This window comes from Dasypus novemcinctus, chromosome 12, assembly GCF_030445035.2.
Source record: "Dasypus novemcinctus isolate mDasNov1 chromosome 12, mDasNov1.1.hap2, whole genome shotgun sequence".
NCBI lineage: Eukaryota > Metazoa > Chordata > Mammalia > Cingulata > Dasypodidae > Dasypus > Dasypus novemcinctus.
This window is the reverse complement of record NC_080684.1, coordinates 54,484,965-54,506,541: the sequence shown is the minus strand read 5'-3', so window position 1 is coordinate 54,506,541 and position 21,577 is coordinate 54,484,965. Positions and strand designations below refer to the sequence as shown.

At 37.0% G+C, this 21,577-nt stretch overlaps 1 protein-coding gene across 3 annotated transcripts in view; it reads right to left on the bottom strand.

Moving 5' to 3' along the window:
- TRHDE (thyrotropin releasing hormone degrading enzyme) overlaps window positions 1-21,577 on the bottom strand; it is a 391,431-nt gene that overhangs the window by 310,646 nt on the left and 59,208 nt on the right. The window lies entirely within an intron of this gene.

Below are 21,577 nucleotides of genomic sequence, written 5' to 3'. Positions count from 1 at the left end.
TATAAGAGCTAAGGAATTTATCAAATCTTAAGAGACAGTTATTTCATCTCAACATCAAATTCATTATTCATCTGGAACAATCCCTAAAATGGGCTGCCACAACAGTATAATTTTCCTCAAGATTGCCAAAGGAACTAATTGTTACAGCCAAAGGCACTTTTAATAGAATTCTTAGTAATCATTTATAAAAATACACAGAAAATATTAGAAACTTCATAATAGAGCATAAATAAATATTTGATAAGAATTAGTGTTTAAGCACTAAAATTTGTGGTAATTCTCCTAGCAACTCAAAACTACACACAAATTGATAATGTAGCATCATGCAAACAGCCCAACCCAGTTCTACATAGAAGACTAACATTACTGTATCATATTTTCAAGCAAATAATCAAAAGTATCAGTCAAGAAAAAAGTAATTGTCCCCATCTTGAAAGAGTATAATTCATATAAAAATGGGTAAAAAAATCACAACTAAATAAGAAACAGAAATGGTGACCAGCTACCAACACTTCCACATGCCTCCCAGATGGCTTTTTAAGTCCTGATGATGCTAAACTATACATTTTTCTAAAAATGGCAAAGATAGGTGATCTAAGTAAAAATTCTTACTATAACAGAGAAGGCATTAATATCCTAAGTAAAGCACACAATTAAGCAAAAGTTGGCCAAATCTTTTTTCCCCATCAAATTCCAAAGCTTAAATGCAGATTCCTTTAGTTAATCTGTCAACTCATGTTTAATGAACATGTACTGGATTCTGGAGTTAAAATAATAAACAAAAACTCACAGTACCCTTATACTTATGACTTGGTAGGAGATATAAATATTCATTTTTAAATCGTACAATAGTGAAATTACTTTGAAGGACAGGATCTTAGTCTATGTTACTATAAGAGCCTATTATAGAAGAATCTGGCCTAGTCTGGAAGGTCAGAGTAAGCTTGCCTTAGTATCTTTAGGAAGACGATGGGTTAAGCTGGTAAACAAGAGAAGCAGAGAAAGCAGCATATTCAAAACTCTATTGTGTTACAAGATCTTCCATTACTAGAATAACAATAAGTCTACTTTAGTGCATACTTGCATTCCCCCATGTATGTTCATTCCTCAATCTTGAGGATTTTAGGATGGTGATGCTCACTCTGTTTCTGATTGAGGGGCCTTAGATCCCATGGGGCAGGTGGATGGAACTGTCTAGCAATTATGGATACATTTTGGGTGGGGATGGGCATTGTCCATCATCATCATTTTGTTAGTGGTCCTGGGTGAGTCCAATGAACTGGAGAATAGGTGTTGCAGCTCTGCTGAGATTCAGGGCTCAACCATTATATGAACAGACAAAGATTTAAGTCTCTGGTACATATATTTAACAAGTATAGTACTAATAATAGGTTCAAATAAAAGGGGCAGAAAAGTCATGAATAGGGAAATTATAAGTGAGTCTAACTCTATTACACTGGGGAACATAAAACTGATATAAAGGCAGTGGTCACCAGAGATTCTGAGGAGAGGGAGAGGGAAGAATAGGTATAGCATGGGGCATTTTTGGGACATTGGAATTGCTCTGAATGGCATTGCAATGACAGAGATAGGCCATTACACATTTTGCCAAAACCCATAAAAATGTGCATTGCAAAGTGTAAACTATAATGTAAACTATTGACCATGGTTAATAGCAATGCTTCAATATGTGTTCATCAATTGTAACAAATGTACCACATTAATGAAAGATTTTTGTTAATGGGGAAAAGTGTGGGAGGAGGGAGTCAGATATAAGGAAATCCCCCTATATTTTCAATGTATCATTTATGTAATCTAAAGCATCTTTAAAAATAAAATAAATAATAAAAACCAAAACAAAACAAAAAACTTTATGGTGCAAGAGAGCATAGTGAATCCATAACTGCGGCTGGGATGGAGGGCATAAAAGGGCTGCAAGATAAATCTGTTCCCCACAAGAATATCCAGAATGGGTCTGGATATTTGGCTATATTAAGTGTTTATTCTTTATTTTAAGTACAATGGAAAGTTATAGATGGGGCTTGTATTAGTAGCCAAAGAGGTACTGATACAAAGTACCAGAAATCTGTTGGTTTTATAAAGGTTATTTGGGGTAAAAGCTTACAGTCACAAGGCCCTAAAGAATCCAACTCAAGGTTCCTTTCTTACCAAAGTCACTTGCACATGTTGAAGCAAGATCATTGCCAATCCCTATGAGGGTTCAGCCTTCCTCTCTCTCAGCTACGAACTAGCATAGAGCTCATCTCTCTTCCTCGGTCTTTAGGTGTTTGAGCGTTCTGTCATATGACAGGACCGAAATAACCAAGTTCTCTCCTCTTTCTTATCTTCTTCTCTGTGTCTTCTTGAGTCCATTTATATAGGTCACCAAGGGGGCAAGGACTCAACCCTGAGTTAGACCCTTCTGACATGGTCAAATCAAAGCCCTAATCTTAACATAATTTAATCAAAGACATCTCAACTGAATCTAATACAATCAAAGGGTATCATACCCAGAGGAACAGACCAGTTTACAAACATAATATCTTTTTTTTGGAATGCATAAATAATACCAAGCTGCTACAGGGCTTAAGATGGGAGGCTTTAATATAGAGAATGAATTGGGGGGACAGTAAGAATGGAAACCAATTCTAAGACGTTGCTGTATTCCAAGTGAGAGATAGCAGTAGCTTGGAGTGAGGTAGTAGTAATGGAGATTGAGAGAGGTACAGGGACTCAAGAGATATTACAGAGGCAAAATCAATAGGCTGAAATAGAAAAGTACAGGTGCAAGAAAACCCTCTTTCATAATGTCTCCAAGAATCTTTCTAGGCATTGTACTGCTCTCTCTCTTGTGGCTGCCAGTTGGTCACCTCCCGCCGGCTGAAAAAGTAACTGCTTTTTTGCAACTGTTTGGACACCCAGGCAGAATTTTCCAAGCATCCATTAAAGAAATAATTTCAATGCATTAACAATAAAGAACAGTTTTAGTAAATATTCTGTAATCTCCACTTCTGTAACATGACAGGACTAATTTTCTGGACAAAAATATGATCCTATTTAACCCTGTGGAACATGAGTTATTCTCATTGCTGTTCATCTCTCTTGCTTCTTCAGCACGTCTGATATGGCACTTAGGGTGTCTACATCCCAGGGCTTCATTATTTTATAAGGATTTGTTCCATTTATGAAATATTTGATCTGTGAAACCTATAGAAACTTAGAAAAGAAACTAACCTTTTCCTCTGGATCTTCCATTAGTTGAACAAGCTGATTATGACAAATGCAAATAGGTGCAAAGGTTTTGCCACAATATTTCCTTTAGGTTCACCGTTATATGCAAACGTGTGTCACATTTTTCCTCAATCACTGTATCAGATTTATTTGTTATATCCATTCATATGCTCTAAAAACACACCCATTTTTAATCTTTAAAATATATCTATTGCTCCATTTTTCAATCAATTCTTAAAAGCAAGGAAGGGAGCTTGGTAGCTGGAAGATTCAAACCTAGACAGGTAAAATCAGCAGTCCCAACCCTCTGCTGGAGTTTCAGGGTCATATATCAGCACGAGCAGGCTCTGGTTAAAAACATGGACTTTTGCAACAATCTGATACACTACTATTTCAGTAATGTGTTCTCAGGTAAGCTATTTAACCTGGGTTTCAGTTTCCTCAACTGTAAAAGGAGGATAATATAAGATATTATATTATATATTATATCAAATAACATACATTGCAATATAATATATAAAGTTATTGACACAGAGTGAAAAGTGGGAACTATCATCTTCATTGTCATCATTGTCATGTTCCTGCCTTCCTCTAGACATGGCCATCCATCAAAGGAGGAATATTCAACATGAAAAGTTTACACCAGTGATTTTCTGTCTCCTAGAATATTGAAAGATGCAAGATTGAGGCAGTCACTTAGCAATTAACTATAAATTTAAAGAACGGGTTAAGTACAGTGAGAATGTATGGAAAGATGGTAATGGATAAAGGGTTATTTGCATAAGTGTTTGTTGAGAGAACTAGACTAAATGAAGGAGTAAGTTGTAGTTTCAAATAGAAAAATACACGGAATATGGAACATAGTATACAGTATCAAATTGAAGAAAAATGATGACATTACAGACTTGAATCCAATATCTCTGTTATTTTATTACCTTTTAGATCTTTGTAAGAACAAACATATTCTTGTTTATTTAAAAGGTTGTGTTTTAATATTATTTGATACTAACAACCCTAAGAGAAATGCATAGTAGCTATTCCTAATTTACAGATGGGGCAACGAAGGCTCAAAAAGATGACATTTTATAGTCACATATTCAGGACCTAACAGGGAAAGACTTTTAACCAGGTTTTCTCACTTCAAAACCCATGATCTTTTTAACTATACCAAAGTAGATCCCAAGGCCATGCATTTTGGCCATCTCTTACTCCAAAATGCATGTGCAATTAGTTACAGTCACAAACTGTCACTTACAATAATAAATAGATATTGTTTGGTCTCAGTGTAAAGTAAGCAGGGTCTGCAATCCAAAAAAGAGCCAAGGGGGCCAAAAGCCATGTCAATCACCTTTTAAGGAAATTCACTTACTGGAAGAAATAATAAGGAAAGAAAAACAAAACCAAGCTCACATTCATTGTTCCCAGACATCAAATAAAGTCACTCTAACAACAGCATTGCCAGCAATAGTCCTTTTAAGATTGCCATATAATGCATAAAAATTCCAGAAACATACAGAAGGCCTATTTGTCTAATAAGGGCAATAAAATGAAATAAAAAAAACAAAGTCAGGCAGATTAGAAATAAAACTATGTATTTCCACAATGATTGCAGAATATTTGTATAAGCAAATGAATTTTAGATATATATAGTTAGCATTTTTAGGAATGCCAAGATATTCATAGGGAAAAATGGTAGAAATGCATGCTTAGCTAAACTCAACTTTATGTTTGAGAAGTTATAACTATGGTATAAAATCCATAGTAGAAATGAAACAGTATTACATCACTGGCAATCGCTAATATTAATGTACCAAAGGGGACTAAGTTCCCTGAAGCTAGAAACATGTCAGAGGGGAAAGACACACAATTCGGCTTGAAAAAGCAAAATCCATTAACCATGAAATAGGGAAACAAAAAAATCAAACTTCCCAAATACCATATCCTACTGGGAAAAAAAATCTATTAGTGAAGAAGACCTCTACTAAACAAATTTTTTTCCAACTAAAAAATATATAAAAATAAATGTATTTAAAATCAAGAAAAATTCCAGAAAATTCATATTGTTATTATTTGACTATCAAAGTACCAACATATTTCCCTTGAGTGTAGAGCTCTCTAATGAATGCATGTTGACTAGAATGCACTTAAATGTACCTCTTTTTTTTCAGTTTAAGAAAACATCATATTAGCTACTATTTGATGAGAAGTATTCCAAATTTGTTTTTCTATTGTGATATTACTCCAAACAATTTCTGGAAAAGAAGTCCTAACCTCTTCAGAAAAGTAAGGTATATAAAACAAAGATCTGACCCCCCTCCCCCTCCCCCAGTAGACTTACATTTGCGAAGACTTATAATGGCTCTTGAAATAATCTTTTAAAAATATTTCACACCAAAGAAGTGATAGGTGGCCTGAATCAATTAGAGAGTTGCTCTTTAGCAGGACTCCCAGATAGAAAAGATTAAGGTCACAGGCAGGGATCAAAGGGATTTACTGCCTTACTAGTGATGCATGGTGATGGTGGAGAGGTGGAGTAACGTACACATGCTGACGATCTAACCAGCAAACAGAGGCTTTCTACTTCTTTAATGGGTTAAAGAAATACATTCCAAGATGACTGACACATTACTTTTTTAAAAAGTTGAGGAATCACTTCAAACATACAACTTAAAATATACATCTTTATCACATAAGCAATAAAACATAAGTGATAGGCAGCCTCTTTAAGAGTGAGTACCCTGCCTGCTGGTATTCACACCCTTGTGTAAACTCCTCCTCTTGAGTGTTGGCTGGACCTAGTAACTTCCCTCTAGCAAGTGGAATATGACAACAGTGACAGAATGTCAATTCTGACACTGGGTTACAAAAGTCTGTAACTCCACCCCCCACCCCACCCCCCCACCGTGTGAGTATGTGTTTGATATTATTGATGAATTCCAAAAAGAAATATTGGATTATGTTTGTAAACTGATCTTTTCTTCTGGGCATATTAGATTATATTGGATTCAGAGGTTTGCCTGATTAAATAATCATGTAAACCTCTTGTGCCAGTAGGGTGTTGACTCCCGCCCTTTGGTGGGTGGGATCTCACAGATAAAAGCATGGCAAAGGACAGAGTTAAGGATTTTTGATGTTGCAGTTTTGATGTTGGAGTTGGATGCTGAAGCCTTAAGCTGGAGCCCTGGGAAGTAAGTTCTCAGAGGAAACAGGAGCCAGCCCCAGGAAGAGAGAAACCCTAAGCCCAGGAAAAAGAAGCTGGAGGAAGGGTAGAATCCAGGAAGCCTGAACCTTCGCAGATGTTGGCAGCCATCTTGCTCAAACACGTAGAAATAGACTTTGGTGAGGGAAGTAACTTATGCTTTATGGCCTGGTATCTGTAAGCTCCTACCCCAAATAGATACCCTTTATAAAAACCAACCAATTCTGGTATTTTACATCAGCACCCCTTTGGCTGACTGATACACTCTCTCTCAACTCTTCTAGCTTGTTCACTCTCTTGAAAACTGCTACCATTTTGTGAGTTACTACTGTGGAGAGGTCAGCATAACAAAGAACAGAGGGCGCCTCCAGCCAGTGCCACCAAGGATCTGAAGCCCTCAGTCCAACAACCCCCGTGGAACTGAATCCTGCCAACAGCCATGTGAGTAACATAAAAGTGGATCCTCCCCCCATTCAAACCTTAAGATGACTGTGGCCCTTGCCAGTACCTGAGTTGCTGCCTTATGAGACACCCTGAGTCAGGGGACTCAGATAAGCTACATTCAGACTGCTGACGCACAGAAACTGTGAGATAATAAATATCGATGTTTTAAGTCATAGTGTAGGAGTAATTTGTTACACAGCCATAGACAACTAATACAATATACAACAAAAATAGCCTCCTTGTTAATGGTGTCCTCTATGAATAAATATACTACTGATTTTAGAATGAAAAGAGCCTTGTCTCCACCAATTATTATTACTCAAGTTCAAAACCTCAGTATCCTCATCTACACTTGGCTTCCTTGCTCCCAGTTTTGTCTCCTCAGAATCCATCTCCCAGACAACTTGCCAAGAGAGATCTACTTGAAATATGACTCTCATCATGTCATTCCACTTATCCATTCATTCATTCATTTACTGAGTGCGCCCTACATACCAGATTTTAATTAAGGCATTCGACATGCAATGGTAGACAAGAAATACTGCTGTAGCCCATCATAGGATGTCTTTGTGCTTGAGAAAAGGGGGCCTCCACCAAGCAGACAAATTACAAAATAGCACCCCCTCTTGGAGGATGAATTACATTAAGATGTTCCTCTGGGAAGAACAATTAGAAGAAAGCACCTTGCCTGGGCAGAACAAACAATTCCATCTGAGCAGAGGAATTATCTTTGTAAGTACACACAGTCTGCATTTGAACCCTCTTGGCTGGATATTTTTGAGAGGGTACAACTTGCATAGCTATTAATAACAGACCTGACTATAAATCTCTACCTTACTACCCTCATGGAGTTTTCTAAACTTAACTTCATTCAGTGGCTCCCCACCAATTCTTGCCAGGGATATCCAAGAAACAAGATTTCCCTGCCCAAGCAGCCCAGGCAGTGGGTTGGGTTGCTGGAGCTGACTCCTACAATAGTTCTCCTTAATGTCCACTGAATCACTCATAATAGCAAGAGAGAATGATAAAATCTGCCAGAGGTATTCAGAAACAGGCCACCTCAAGCATGAAATTTCTGTGGTGTCAGCTACTTTCTTTGAAAAACAAAAGCAAGGTTTGCATACTACTCCATGCTATATTCATTATTATTTTAATAAAAAATAATGGATTTCCTCTCAAATAACTGTGTAAAATTGGTATTATATATAGTCATGGTATGTTATCCATAGTTTCACTCACCTGAGGAACAAATGTCACTGTTTGAGAAGTAGAGAAGGCAGACTAGAAAGCATTCTGTGATCTGGCCTCAGAATTGTCCTTCAATACAGGAACTATGGCCTCTACTTTGGGTCCTGCACTTCAGAGAACTCACTGTGCCTCTTCCACAGCTCCACCTCTCCCCACGGAATGAGAATCCTCAGGGCCAAGGGGACAGGCACTCCTGGAGCCCATTCATTCCCCTGCCAATGCCCTAGACACCCAAGAATCAGGAATTCTATACCCAAACAATCCAGTCAGGGATGGTGATGGCACGTATTGGTTGATAAATGTCCACTGTTAAATTTCAAGAAAATTTACAAGCTGTATGTTAAGCATGCCCATTATTAAAAGTTAAATTATATAAATTTAATTAAAGTTCTTAATTAAAAGGTAGTAAGATACTGAAAATTCATCAATTCCTAATTACTCTACTATTATTTATGTTCTTGAAGTTATTCTTGTCTATAGTATTTGCATGATAGAAATACTGTACAATCATGTGCCACATCTCTTCCCAGTGATACATGATAACAGCTTGAAATTGGACAGGGTGGGTGTATTCTGACCATAGAAATCAGCTACCGCTATAATTCTGGGCTTGATTTATTGTTTTCTTGATTGTCTAGACATAAAAAAAAAAAGAGATGGAGAAAATATTAGTAATGCAGTTTACACGTAAAAGTGAGTCATGTCTGTAGCCACTACATATAGGCAAAGATGATTGAGGAAATATTTGTCCATATGCAAAAACTATTATCCAGTTCAGCAAAGGAGTCACTCATACTCCTTGGTTCTCTTTCATCTTACTCATTAACAATATTAAAATTCTTATCAACCATCATGCATATAGGAACGATACTCAGAGACCCCGTCATTAATTTACCAGCACACCACTAGGCCCAGAGTCCACTCTCAGTGCCACACAGGCCTCTTCTTCGATCTTTCCACCCATGCTGCCCATGTGTACATCCCTAGGGAATAAACGTGTAATCAGGGGGTATCCACAATACACAATGCCCCTCAGGATGTGTGACCAAGCCAGGAATGGGAAGGCAAGAGGGCTGGCATTAGGAAAGGGCTCAGGGTGGGAACAGGGAGAGGAGGGTGACTCCAGTTTACGCTCATCCAGTTCTACATCTATTAGGGCAGTCAGGCTCCATACTGCTCTCTCTAGTTGCCTTGCTTTTGTCATGTTAGCAATGATGATTACTCACAATTCTCCATGCTAACTATACTGTGTTGCTTCTCACCTCCACACTCTTGCTCATGTGACCCACTTACATGGGAGGCCCATTTATTTCTATCCTTGTACCACCACTACCCTTTTGAGTAGGACTCAAAAGACTGATTTGAATTAATAAGTGAATTTTATCAACTCTATAAAACAGTCCACTATTGTTAGCAAAGTATCATGAAAAAAGACACTTATGCTTTTCAGGCTACAGTTTTCTGGGTAGTAAATGAGGATAAATAGATCACATCTTGTAAGGATTAAATAAGATATAAATGAAATGATTACAGTCACTGACACTTATTAAGCACTTACTCACTTTGCATTGGGCTTGGTGCTGCTCAAAAATTATTTCATTTAATCCTCTCATACTTTAACTCTAGAAAGTAGGTATAATGATTATACCCATTTTAGGAATGCACAAACTAAGGCTTAAAAAAGTTATGCAGGAGCAGATGAGACTCAAGTGGTTGAGCTCCCGCCACTCACATGGGAGGTTTGGGGTTTGGTTCCTGATGCTTCCTGAAAAAACAAAAACAAACAAGCAAAACAAACAAAAAAACCCAACTCATGGAAGCCAATATGGCTCAGTGGTTGAGTGTCAGCTTCCCATATATGAGGTCCCAGGTTTCGATTCCCGGTACCTAAAAAAAAGAAAAAATTTATGCCCACATAATAGAACCCAAATAATAATTCATTTATCCACTCCATAAAATAACAGTAATAAAGGCAGGGGACCATATATCAAAGTGAACCCCGTGGTGAAGGATGGCCTGTGTTTAACAATACAAATATAAGAATATTCTCTCATGAACTATAAAAATATACAGTACTAATACATGGTGTTAATAATAGGATGGTTTGTGAGAAAAATATACCAAATATAAGCTATGGACTATAGATAGCAATAATATTACTACAATGTTCTATCATCATTTGTAACAAATGTGTCACAACAATGTAAGGTATTGGAGGTGCGGCAATTTATGAGAATCCTATATGCATGATTGTTTCATAAACTCACAACTTCTCCAAAAAAAAAAACAAAAACCCTGCAGTCAGTGTTTAACTTACAATAAATTCTAAGAAAATAATTACTGCAATACTAATCCAAAAAAAAAAGCCCATCTTTAACCTGGTCATATAATACGCAAATCTTATGCCCAAAAATCAAATATGAATGAGATCAATGAAAACAAATTAAAAGCTATGTGATCAATATAGACAAAGGAGATTAAATATGACCCTCTGTTTTAAAGCTGGTTTTGACAAACAAGAATAGCAATCAAAAGTAACTGTTCAGGGAAAACGATTTAATATAAGTGATATATTCCAAGGTATAAACTAGCAAGAGACTGCACAGCCCTGAGAAGGGTGCTCTCCTTTTAGAATTATTGAAATAGAAGGTATTTTAGGAAGCCCTTTAGATCTGATAAGCTTCTCTATACTATAACTCTAGTCATACTTCTTTTTTTGGCTTCAAAAAATAAAGCACATTCATTGAGAAGAGTATTTATCATCAGTTATGAACTACGTAAAACAACAAACACTGAAATTATGAACTCTTTGGCACAATAAGCAGAAGGAAGAACATAAAATTAAATTTAAAGTTCAGATAACAGCATTGACAATTAAACTTGGCCTAAGACAAGAAGATGTAAACTATTGTGGACCATAGTAAGAAGTACAGGGAAACAGATGTGGCTGAAGCAATTGAGCTCCTGCCTACCACATGGGAGGTCCCAGGTTCATTTCCCAGTGCCTCCTGGAGAAGGCAAGCTGGCACAGCAGGGCAGGCATGGCAAGGTGGCACAACAAGATGATGTAACAAAAGAGACACAAAGAGGAAAAACAAGAATGCAACAAAAGAGACACAAAGAAGAAAGACAATGAGACACAACAAACTAAGGAGCTGAGGTTGCTCAGGTGATTGAGTGCCTCTCTTCCACATGGGAGGTCCTGGGTTCAGGTTCTGATACCTCCTAAAGAAAGGCAGACAGACACTGAGATCACACAGCAAATGGACAGAGAGAGCAGACAGCGACCACAAACAATGAGGGATGGGGGATAAATAATTAAAATAAATCTTTTTTAAAAAAAGAAGTACACAACCCCTAAGGATATTTAAATTTGCAACACAATATTGATATTGAGAAGTGACTCCCCTGGTTTCTTCTTTGGACTATTCATGTTAATATTCCCAATATATGCTAATTACATAGTGTAATGATTAAAAGCATAGACTCTGGAGCCTGACTGCCTAGATTAGAATCCTGGTTCTGACATTTATTGACTATGTAACCTTGAGCAAATTATATAACCTCTTTGTTCCTCAATTCCCTCATTTGCAAAATGGGAGTAAAAATAGGACCTACCACATAGAATGTTAGGAGTATTATATGTAAAACACTTGGAATAGTGTCTGTTACTTAATAAGTAGTATATGCTGGCTGTGATTCTTAGCATTATCATTGAAGTTAAGTAAGATCCCGAAGCTTAGTTGCTATAATGGCTCACTTTCAGAAAATGAAAGAAAACAACTGAGTCATGTCTACAGAACTATATCATATACCACTGTAACAAAGAAAAAAATTCAATATATATGTTCTAAGTCCTATATGTACAACTTCACCTTCCTCATTTCTCAAGACAATAGAATTCTTCCTCAGAAAAATCAGTGGTGTACACTTTATTCTCTAATTGCCTAATCTACTAGTTAATGAAAATAAAAAAGAATAATTCATCCAATTCTATATCTCAATCCCTACTCTAACTATATTCTTAACTTCAGAAAATGGAGTATATTAAAAATAGTACTTTGGGAGAAATATGACTCAATTTTTAGTATTTTAGAAGGAACTTCTCTCTTCTTGAAAACCTATTCTGTTTTCTGAGAGTTCAAGATACTGAAAATTAGTTTGAAGTATACATCTAAAAAGAAATGATTAGTTTAGAACCAAAACAAATCTTTAGCTCTGGTAGATTTAACTTGTTTTCATTTATACCATGCTTTGTATTTGCCAAAATAACAAAAACACATGATATTTTTTTTGAAAAATAGGTTATTATGGAATGATTTAAATAAATAAATAAAATAAAAATATTTTTTAAAAAAATCATAACAATTTAGGAAGAGAATTACCAAATATGGGCAATTTTTTCTCTAAGTTCCAATTTTATTTCAAAAAGCATTCACAAATATTGGGGAGTTTTTTCAGGTCTTTTATTTCTCCTCAAGATATTTCTGTCTTACGTACTGATTTTGAATTGTGAATATTTCAGTCCTTCCTACCACTTCTTTCCTGCTGTTTTGAGCTGTATTAGTCAGTAAAAGGGGTGCTAATGCAAAATACCAGAAATCAGTTAGTTTTTATAAAGGGTATTTATTTGGGGTAGAAGCTTACAGTTACCAGGCCATAAAACATAAGCTACTTCCCTCACCAGTTTATTGCCACATGTTGGAGCAAGATGGTTGCTGATATCTGCCAGGGTTCAGGCTTCCTGGGTTCCTCTCTTCCCAGAGCTCATTTCTCTCTGGGTTCAGCTCTTCAGTTTTCTTCACAAGGTCAGCTATAGACTGTGAGGATTTCTAGGCTTTTCCTTTCTCCACAAGGCCAGCTGTAGAGCATCAGGTGACTGGCTCTGTCTCTCTCCCCTGAGCTTGATTCTCTCCAGGACTCAGCTGTTCTGCTCTTCTGTGTGCTTCCTTCCTGGGCCCCAGCTCAAAACACCAACATCAAAATTCCAACTAACTCCTCTGCTCTGCCATGTAGTTTTATCTGTGAGTCCCACCAAGGGGTTGGGGACTCAGAGTCCTACTGACATGGCCCAATCAAAGCCCTAATCATAAGTTAATCATGCCCAGGTCCAGACTAAATTACAAACATAATCCAGTAGCTATTTTTGGAATTCATAAACCATATCAAACTGCTACAGTAGCTTACCACCTCTCTCCAGACTAGCTCTTCTGAAAATATTTTTAAACATTTTCTCCTTCTAAATATACACTAATAACTTATCAGCCAAGGAGTTTAAAGAAGTATAGTGCTTCAGTTGTTTTTAAATGATTCCATTAGAACTGTCGTTGTAAACATGTAAATATCAGATACATCTTCTGTTAGTGGTATTATTTATCCATAGCTACACAGTTTGAAATCCTGTTGATTTTACCTCACAAATATATTTTACATACTACCCCTTGACTCTATCTTTATTGCTATTGCCAAGTCTGTCCCTCACCACTTCTCATTTAGATTCATGTACTAATGTTGGCACTCGCTCTGCTTCCAATCTTAACTCCATCCAATTCATCCTATGCTCAAGATTTTAACGGATTTTTCCAAAACAAAAAACTTATAATATCACTCTCACAATTAAAACTCATCAGTGCACCCTTTCATCTATAGGATTATGTCTAAACTTTTAACTTGGATAATATGGCATACTAATCGGGGAAATTTTTTGCAAGTAACAGAAACAACCTCCAACTTAAGGACAATAAAGGATGCTCACAAAATCAAAGGAAGAAAAACTGATGAAACAGGCTGTTCCAGGTTGTAGGAACCCATGGATGGTCTCTTCAGAACACTCAGTCATTCATTTTGTATTTAAATCCCACGGACAGAGCATGTGCTTAGCTGGGCTTGAGTCATCTGCTCACTCCTTCTTGTCTAACAAGACTGTATCCAAAAATAAAAATTAAAAAAAAGACTGTCTCCTATGTTTCTATGGCAGAGACTGCTAATTATTTCCAATATTCTCACTTACCCTCATATTTTTAACTTCACAAAGGATCTCTTACGATAAAGACTACATCTTTACCTTCCCTTGTAGGTAGGTCTCACCATGCGACCATGTTCTGACCAATGTAGCATAAGTGGAAGTTTTTGTGTGCAGCTTTCAGAAAAATAGGGGCATGCCTTTTTCATCTCTTCCTCCTTCCCACTGGCTGCATAGTAGAAGAGAAAGCTGGGGATCCAGCAAACATCTTAGATATCAAATGGTTTTGAGAAAGGAAGTCATCTATGGTAGAATAATAGCATAATTAAGCTGGGTCCCTGACACTATGACACATCATGTCAGCACCTCTATACTTTTACTTGAAAGAAAAATAAAATACATTTCCAGTTTAAACCATTGTTATCTGTGGGATTTCCATCACTTACAGGCAATCCTAATCTGAACTAAAAACAATTCCTCATAGCAAAATCAAAGTGTTAATACTGGAAGAAAGAATAATAGATGCTAGGCAGGGAAAAAACTGCAGATGCCCACTGAGCCAAGCTCAGCCATTCAGGCTTTGATTCTGCTTACCTTTTCCCTCCTTTTATACAGAATTCATTTCTGTTTAGAATTTCCCAAATATAGTATGCTCTCTTATCAAGCTCAGCAAAAACATTTGGCTGCTTGGATTGCTTTTAGCCTCTTCATTTGAATGTGTAACTTCTGCACACACCAAGTGTGAGGTCATGCATCATCACTTAAAGTCTTCTGAGTTCCTATACCCCAACTTTTTTGTTTTGTTTCATTTTGTTTTTACCCTTTCTCCAAGTTCTCATATTACCTTGTGCAATTCCACCATTGTACTTTTTGTACTTATTTTTAGCCACAGATTTTCTGTCTATCTCTTACCCTATGAACCCCAAAATGGTAATATCTTAGATTGATTGCTGTGGAAGCCAACTCTGAGTGGGAATGTGGTATGCAGAAGGTGTATTGGGACGTACTGTCAGAAGACAGCTATGTAAGAAAGTAGGGAAGCAAGAATGGGAGAAGTTGGTCTTCAATACATTTGCAATTGAGGCCTCAGCTGATTCTACAGGGAGCAGAGGGGTTTGGAAGGTCCTTCAGCCTTGTGACAAATTGAGGCAAAGGGGGTAGGCCTTGATATCTTTACATTACCCAGTCATTTTGGCCTCCCACCCCAGGGAGGTAAACCTGGAGCACAGAAGATCCCTGTAGCTAAAGGTATTTAATTGCCACTGAGGAACTCAATTGTGATGCTATAGCAGCAGGTATCCTCAGCAGCTAGATGATGGGTAAATACCACAGAATCTACTACAGTCAGGGATCACACCAAATTCACTTTTAAGTAGTCAATGCCTAGAATGATAAAACAATTGCCTTGTGTGTAGACAGAGGATAAACTCAATTAAGGAGAAATAGAAGATTCTATGAAAAAGATAACTATGGAAGGAAAGTCCTGCTAGGGACAGGAAGATTGTCAGAGTCCTAGTCCCTTATCAGCCCCAGAATGTCATTCCTTAGAATTGAGGTAAATGAGGTCCAAATAAGACTAACTGAACTTATCAATTTACACACCCAGGATGAAATGACACAGTAGAAGTGAGAGTTGAGACATTTGTGGAGAAAGTCTTACATAAAGACAAGGAATGATAACTTCATTTGTTAAGATAACAGTAAAAGAAGCTAGTAGTGATTCAAAGCAGATGTTACAGTAGAAAAAGAAAAGGAGTAAGTCGAAGGTAAATGCCTCAGTATTTTCAGTAAAATAGGCAGTAAAAATAATTAAAAGAAACCAAATGAAAGTTAGTAAAAGCTTCAGAAGGTTTAAAGTTTGTGAAATATTATTAGAGTGTTCTAAGAAATAAAGAGATATGAAGATGGGATCTTAGATAGGGGACCGTTTGACCATAGCAGAATTTCTTTACAGTGAGATGGCAGTAATTTGTCATAGATAAGATCACAATAGCCAGTGCGCAAAAGAGAAACTTAATCTCCAGAATTTTCATTTCAAAAATATCCTCCTACTTAAAACACAAATAGACTGTATTTGCTTAGCATAATATGATCCTTTTCTCCACATATATGCAAGGCCAATTGTGAAAAGATAAAAATGTTTAAAGGTCTTTCTTCTTTAAAGAAATCGTAACTATAATTGATAGTTAGACCCTAGAATTTTTGGAGGAAAAAACACAGCATCTCTTTCTAAAGACATGTTGTAGGTTCTGGGAATTAATTTAGAAAACATCTTTTCTATGGGACATAATATTACCATAAATGACAGCAGTGGCAGCATCATCACCTGATGTGTGATACTTTTACAGCACACTATAGTTTGTAAAGGGCTTTACATACACTAACTACTCAATCCTGCTTATACCCTATACCCTTGTGAAACAGGAAATTTAGCCTCAGTCTAAGCAAGTGACTTGGACATGATCACATAATTAGTATGTGGTGGATTCAAAGCTAGAGCCTATATGCTCTAACTCCTAGTCCAGGGTTTCTGTTACCTTCATAGCACACAGATACTCAGATATGTTTTTTCACCTCTAGCAATAATTCAAAATTCTTAAAGTCACCTTGGGAATTAAGCATCTATGGTATCATATTCTTAGAATGATTTAAAATTCACCAGGTAAATGCTACAAGTAGGAAATACCCAATTGCAGAGGTTACCACATTCTATTTACATCATCAATGCTGACCTTTGACATGACAACTGCCAAGCAGAAAAGCAATCCCCACCACTATCCTTAGTTGGAAAACAAGGTGTTTTTGCCTGAGGTAGGATATGAAATAAAGCCCTAAATTGGCAGTAAAAAGCTTCAGAGAAAAATCTTGGCATCAATCTAATAAATAAGTATAGCCAAAAAAGGGAAAAAAGCACTTCTTTCCAACGTTGTGTATGAAAACATAAGTAGGCACAGTGTCACTTGTTCAAAAAGTCATCTGAAACATATTTTTGAGTTCCAATTAGCAGAAAGTTCTCACAGACTGAAAATTTCTGTAAGTCACTTTTTTCCTGAATCTGCCTGAAGACGTTTTGGGTTTTGTGTGTAGGTTTTCATGGATCTCAAGTTCCTACTTAAAATGATTGTTAGTGTTGTGCTTAACCACAGCCAAGTGTGTGCTGCAGGAAAACAGTATATTTATTTACTCTATTACATTTAAAAGTTTGCACTGCACTGATAAAAAAAAAAAAAAAGTCCCAGTGCAACTTTCAGATATGTATATTAGGAACAGCATGGAAAACCAGGGAGGCAGCAGTGAATCTTAACCAGACAAAGACCGTACACGGGGGTTCTTCTGACTCTAGCAGTTTAGGAATAACGCAGATAAATCATAAAGCAGGCAAGGGGGAATAGAATACATTTCAGTCTTGGCTCAAAAGAAAAGACATACGAGACACACTCGGGGAAACTAAATTTATACAGTCTAGAGAATGAGCTTCAAGGAGGGAACTTGATCATACTCTATAAATACCACCAAGGTAACACCATAAATAATTAAGGAGAGGAGCTATTCATTGTGTCTGAAGGAGGTCCAAAAATGAAGTTTTAGATTTACTTCTCTCTGCCTTTCTTCTTGGCATCAAAACATGTTTGTATTGAGAATCAATTGCTCCTGCTTGGGATATATTGGGGCAGAACATTAGACATGTGGCTGTAGCTACTTGTCCTGCCTGAGGAGTATGACTATCACCCTTTCCCTCCAGTCACGCAGTTCAGACCTGCCTGAAAAGAATAACTGCAGGAGCAGCAGGATTAAGATCTCTGTCAACTAATGCTTCTGAGCTATGCCTCAGAATATTGGGGCAGAACATTAGACATGTGGCTGTAGCTACAGGTCCTGCCTGAGGAGTATGACTATCACCCTTTCCCTCCAGTCACGCAGTTCAGACCTGCCTGAAAAGAATAACTGCAGGAGCAGCAGGATTAAGATCTCTGTCAACTAATGCTTCTGAGCTATGCCTCTGCCACTTTGGAAAGCCAAAGCAGCTGCGCCCTCCTAAAACCCTAAGCAGCAAATGAGGCAACATGTATTTTAAACACCACTTACTTTTACATCAGTTTACTCCAAAGAATGCTTACCATGTGCTAGTCAGTGCTTCTCCAACTCCAAATGCATACAGATCACCGGGGGATTCTCTAAATGCAGATATTGACTCAGTAGGTCTGGGGCATACACGGAGGATCTGCATTTCTAACATCCTCACAGGTGAAGTTGACGCTGCGTGTCTGTGGACCACACTTAGTTTACCGGGCTGCTATGACAAATGCCACACAATGGGTTGACTTGAACAACGGGAATTTGTTGGCTCACAGTTTCGAGGGTAAGAGAAGTCCAAAATAAAGGTATCAGCAAGGCGATGCTTTCTCCCCAAAGTCTGTAACAATCTGGTGCTGGCTTGCATCTCTGCCTCGGTCACATGGAGATGTCTTCTCCTTTCTCTTCCTTCATTTACTTCCGGCTCCCTGCTCCCCCTGTGGCTTTCTTTAACTATAACTGAATTTCTTCTGCTTATGAAGGACTCCACTAAACCAGATTAAGTCCAACTCTCATTTACTTGGGTCACAACTTAACTAAAATAACATCATCTAAAGATCCTATTTACAGTGAATTCATACCCACAGACATGCAGATTAAGATTAAGAATGTGTCTAAATTGGGGCACATAATTCAATCCACTACACACTCTTTGAGTGGCAAGGGGCTAGGAATTCAGTCTCTCAGGAGAGACAAAGACAGAGAGAGAGCTAAAATTCAACACTGTAACACACACGATGCAGCTACCCCAGCCTGAGAGACACAGAGTAAGAAACTTCCCAGGAAGGACAATCTTTGAGCCAAGTCAGAAAAGACATTACTGCAATGAAATACAAGGAAGGAGCACCCAGGAAATCTCTATAAATTTTCATTCATAGATAATTAATATGAATAACTTAAGGATTTGGAGAGATTCTATTAGTTGCTGGTTTTCTTTGATTGTTCTATAATTTTGCTGTGTTTTAACTTAACACAGTGTAGAGTAAAACCAGCACAGGCTTTGGAGTCAGATTACCTTTCTGAACTTCAGGTTCCCTTTGGCAAAATGGATATAATAAAACCTATCCCATGGGTTATAGAAGGAATAATAAATGCAATTTCCTAAGAAATGTTAAGACTCTTTTCCCCTTTAATTGGCACCTAAAATAAACTGCATCTCCAGCTTCCTGGGTTTTTTTTTCCCCATCTTAGATACCTTCTTCAATACCTACTACAAATGTGCTTATGTTTAAGGAAAATCACATTGAATTTATTAATTTACTTCTTTTGAAAAAAATCTGTGCTAAATGTATTATCCCACATGCTCACTAAGCATTTTTAAAATAGTTGCTTATGAATCTATCCCTTAACAGAAGTACAGATATGGCAATCTTACATTGTGAAATTTTCAAGACAACTCTGATCAAATACTCTGCTCACTCATCAAGCAATTGTCCCAATTTCTGGTTAAAAATATGGTCACCAGAGACATATAATCAAACATTCTGGATTGTTGCCTCAAACCAGAAATGTTTTAATAATTTTATTCAATAAGCTCAATTTGATAAATGTTTATCTTAAAATTCCTACATATAAGGCTTTATGGATTAAACCCACATGGCTATGACACTGCCCCTGACCTCAGATTACTCATAATCTAGCAGGTATTTTCACATGTGGGGGGAGGTGGTTGGTAGGATGTGGGAGAAGGTCTGCTTGATTCAAACACACACAAGTGTAAACTGGTGTTGTTTCCAACTCTCTCGTTTGGGTTTCTTTCTTCTTTATCATTATGGCCCATCAAAAAAAGGACTGGAAATATATGATGTCTAAATGCAAGAATCATCTCTAATATTACATATGTAAGCTCACTGGTTCATTAGGACTTAATGCCTGCAGATCAAACTGAGTCTTCCTATAGTAGATGCAGAATGACATTTAAAGGGGCTATAAATGCAATAGTAATGGGGTCTGTTCCCTGAAATATCTTGCCAGAGTCTAGAATTCATTCCTGGGAGAACATAAAGAAAATGTTGTGATTGGCAAGCTACTAAGACATGTCCTCTCACAGTAAACTAGAGTTCAAGTGGGAGTGGATTTGGAAAATACACTGTTCTTGTCCCTGTTCTATCATGAAGAATCGGACTGAACCCTTTAGCTAGTCCTTAAATCATTTTTACAGAAGAAAAATTCTGGCAAGAAGGAAAATATCTACAAATGAGCAAAGTGTCGACTATGGCAATTATGATGATGAATGATTTGCTGAACAGTATATTACATGGAGATTTTTGCTCTCTGTGAGCACTGTAATGTTATTATTTTATGCCTTGCCCCTTGAAATACAATTCTAGCAATAGAAGCCACTGTTGCTATTCACATTCCACTTTAAAAGAGTGAAAAGAAAGGAGAGCAATTAGAAAAACCATTTAGAGGACTCTCAATAAACCTAAAATTATACCCATTCAACTAGCTCCATAAAATCAAAGGTTGACTTTAATCCCCAAATATCTGGACCATAATACATCACTTCTCTCCATGTACTATCACTGAAATTTGAATTATCTCATGCAATAATGCTTTTTTAAAAACCTGAGCTTCTAGAATTCCAATAGGAAAGCTATCTACTCACTGGATAAAAATATTCTGCAGATAACCAAGGAGCAAGATAACATTTCACCTTAACATGAATTCAAATCACTGACTCAGTTTGGGGTTGTCATGAAAATTTGTCCTCATTTTCTATCTTCAGAAGTGCATTCAGGCTAGATAGACAAGAGGGTCAAATAAGACTTACTAAAGATACAATCATGTGTTCCTAACCTAATATAGACCTAATCACTGAGGCTTGTGAATTTCCATCTATCACTTGGTTCTCTCAGGCCATGTCCATCCACTTTTAGCACATAGAACAAGAAACTGTTAACTGTGCAGAGCTATTTTTTAATCTCATTACTATCACAAATTCTTTAAAACCTCACATCAAACCACCTTGTTTTCTAAAACTAGACTTCAATTATCTTCACCTGGATTACCACTCACTTCCTTCTATCCCAAATTGCTAATTTTTAACATTTCCCCATTCAGAGAACCTTGAAATCTGCTAATTTTTTTTTTCCTTACAATTTTTATCCTGGCTTAAATCTTATAGTAAAGCATCAATAGATATTGGTAAATATTCAAGACAATTATATTTTCTGATCTTATTTTTATTAGTTTCTCCACCATTTGAACAATTTATCAGTCCTCACTATCATTCAGCACTTTGCCCTGAGTTAAGGAATGAGGAAGATACAAAGAGATAAGGAACATGCTCCCCATCACTTGAAGCACTCAAAGACCTGAAGACCGTATGTCAGGGGTTTTATTTTCATTATATCCTCATATGTTTCTATTTACTTTGCTCATTCTAGAAAATGTATTAATCCTCTCTAAATTCAGAC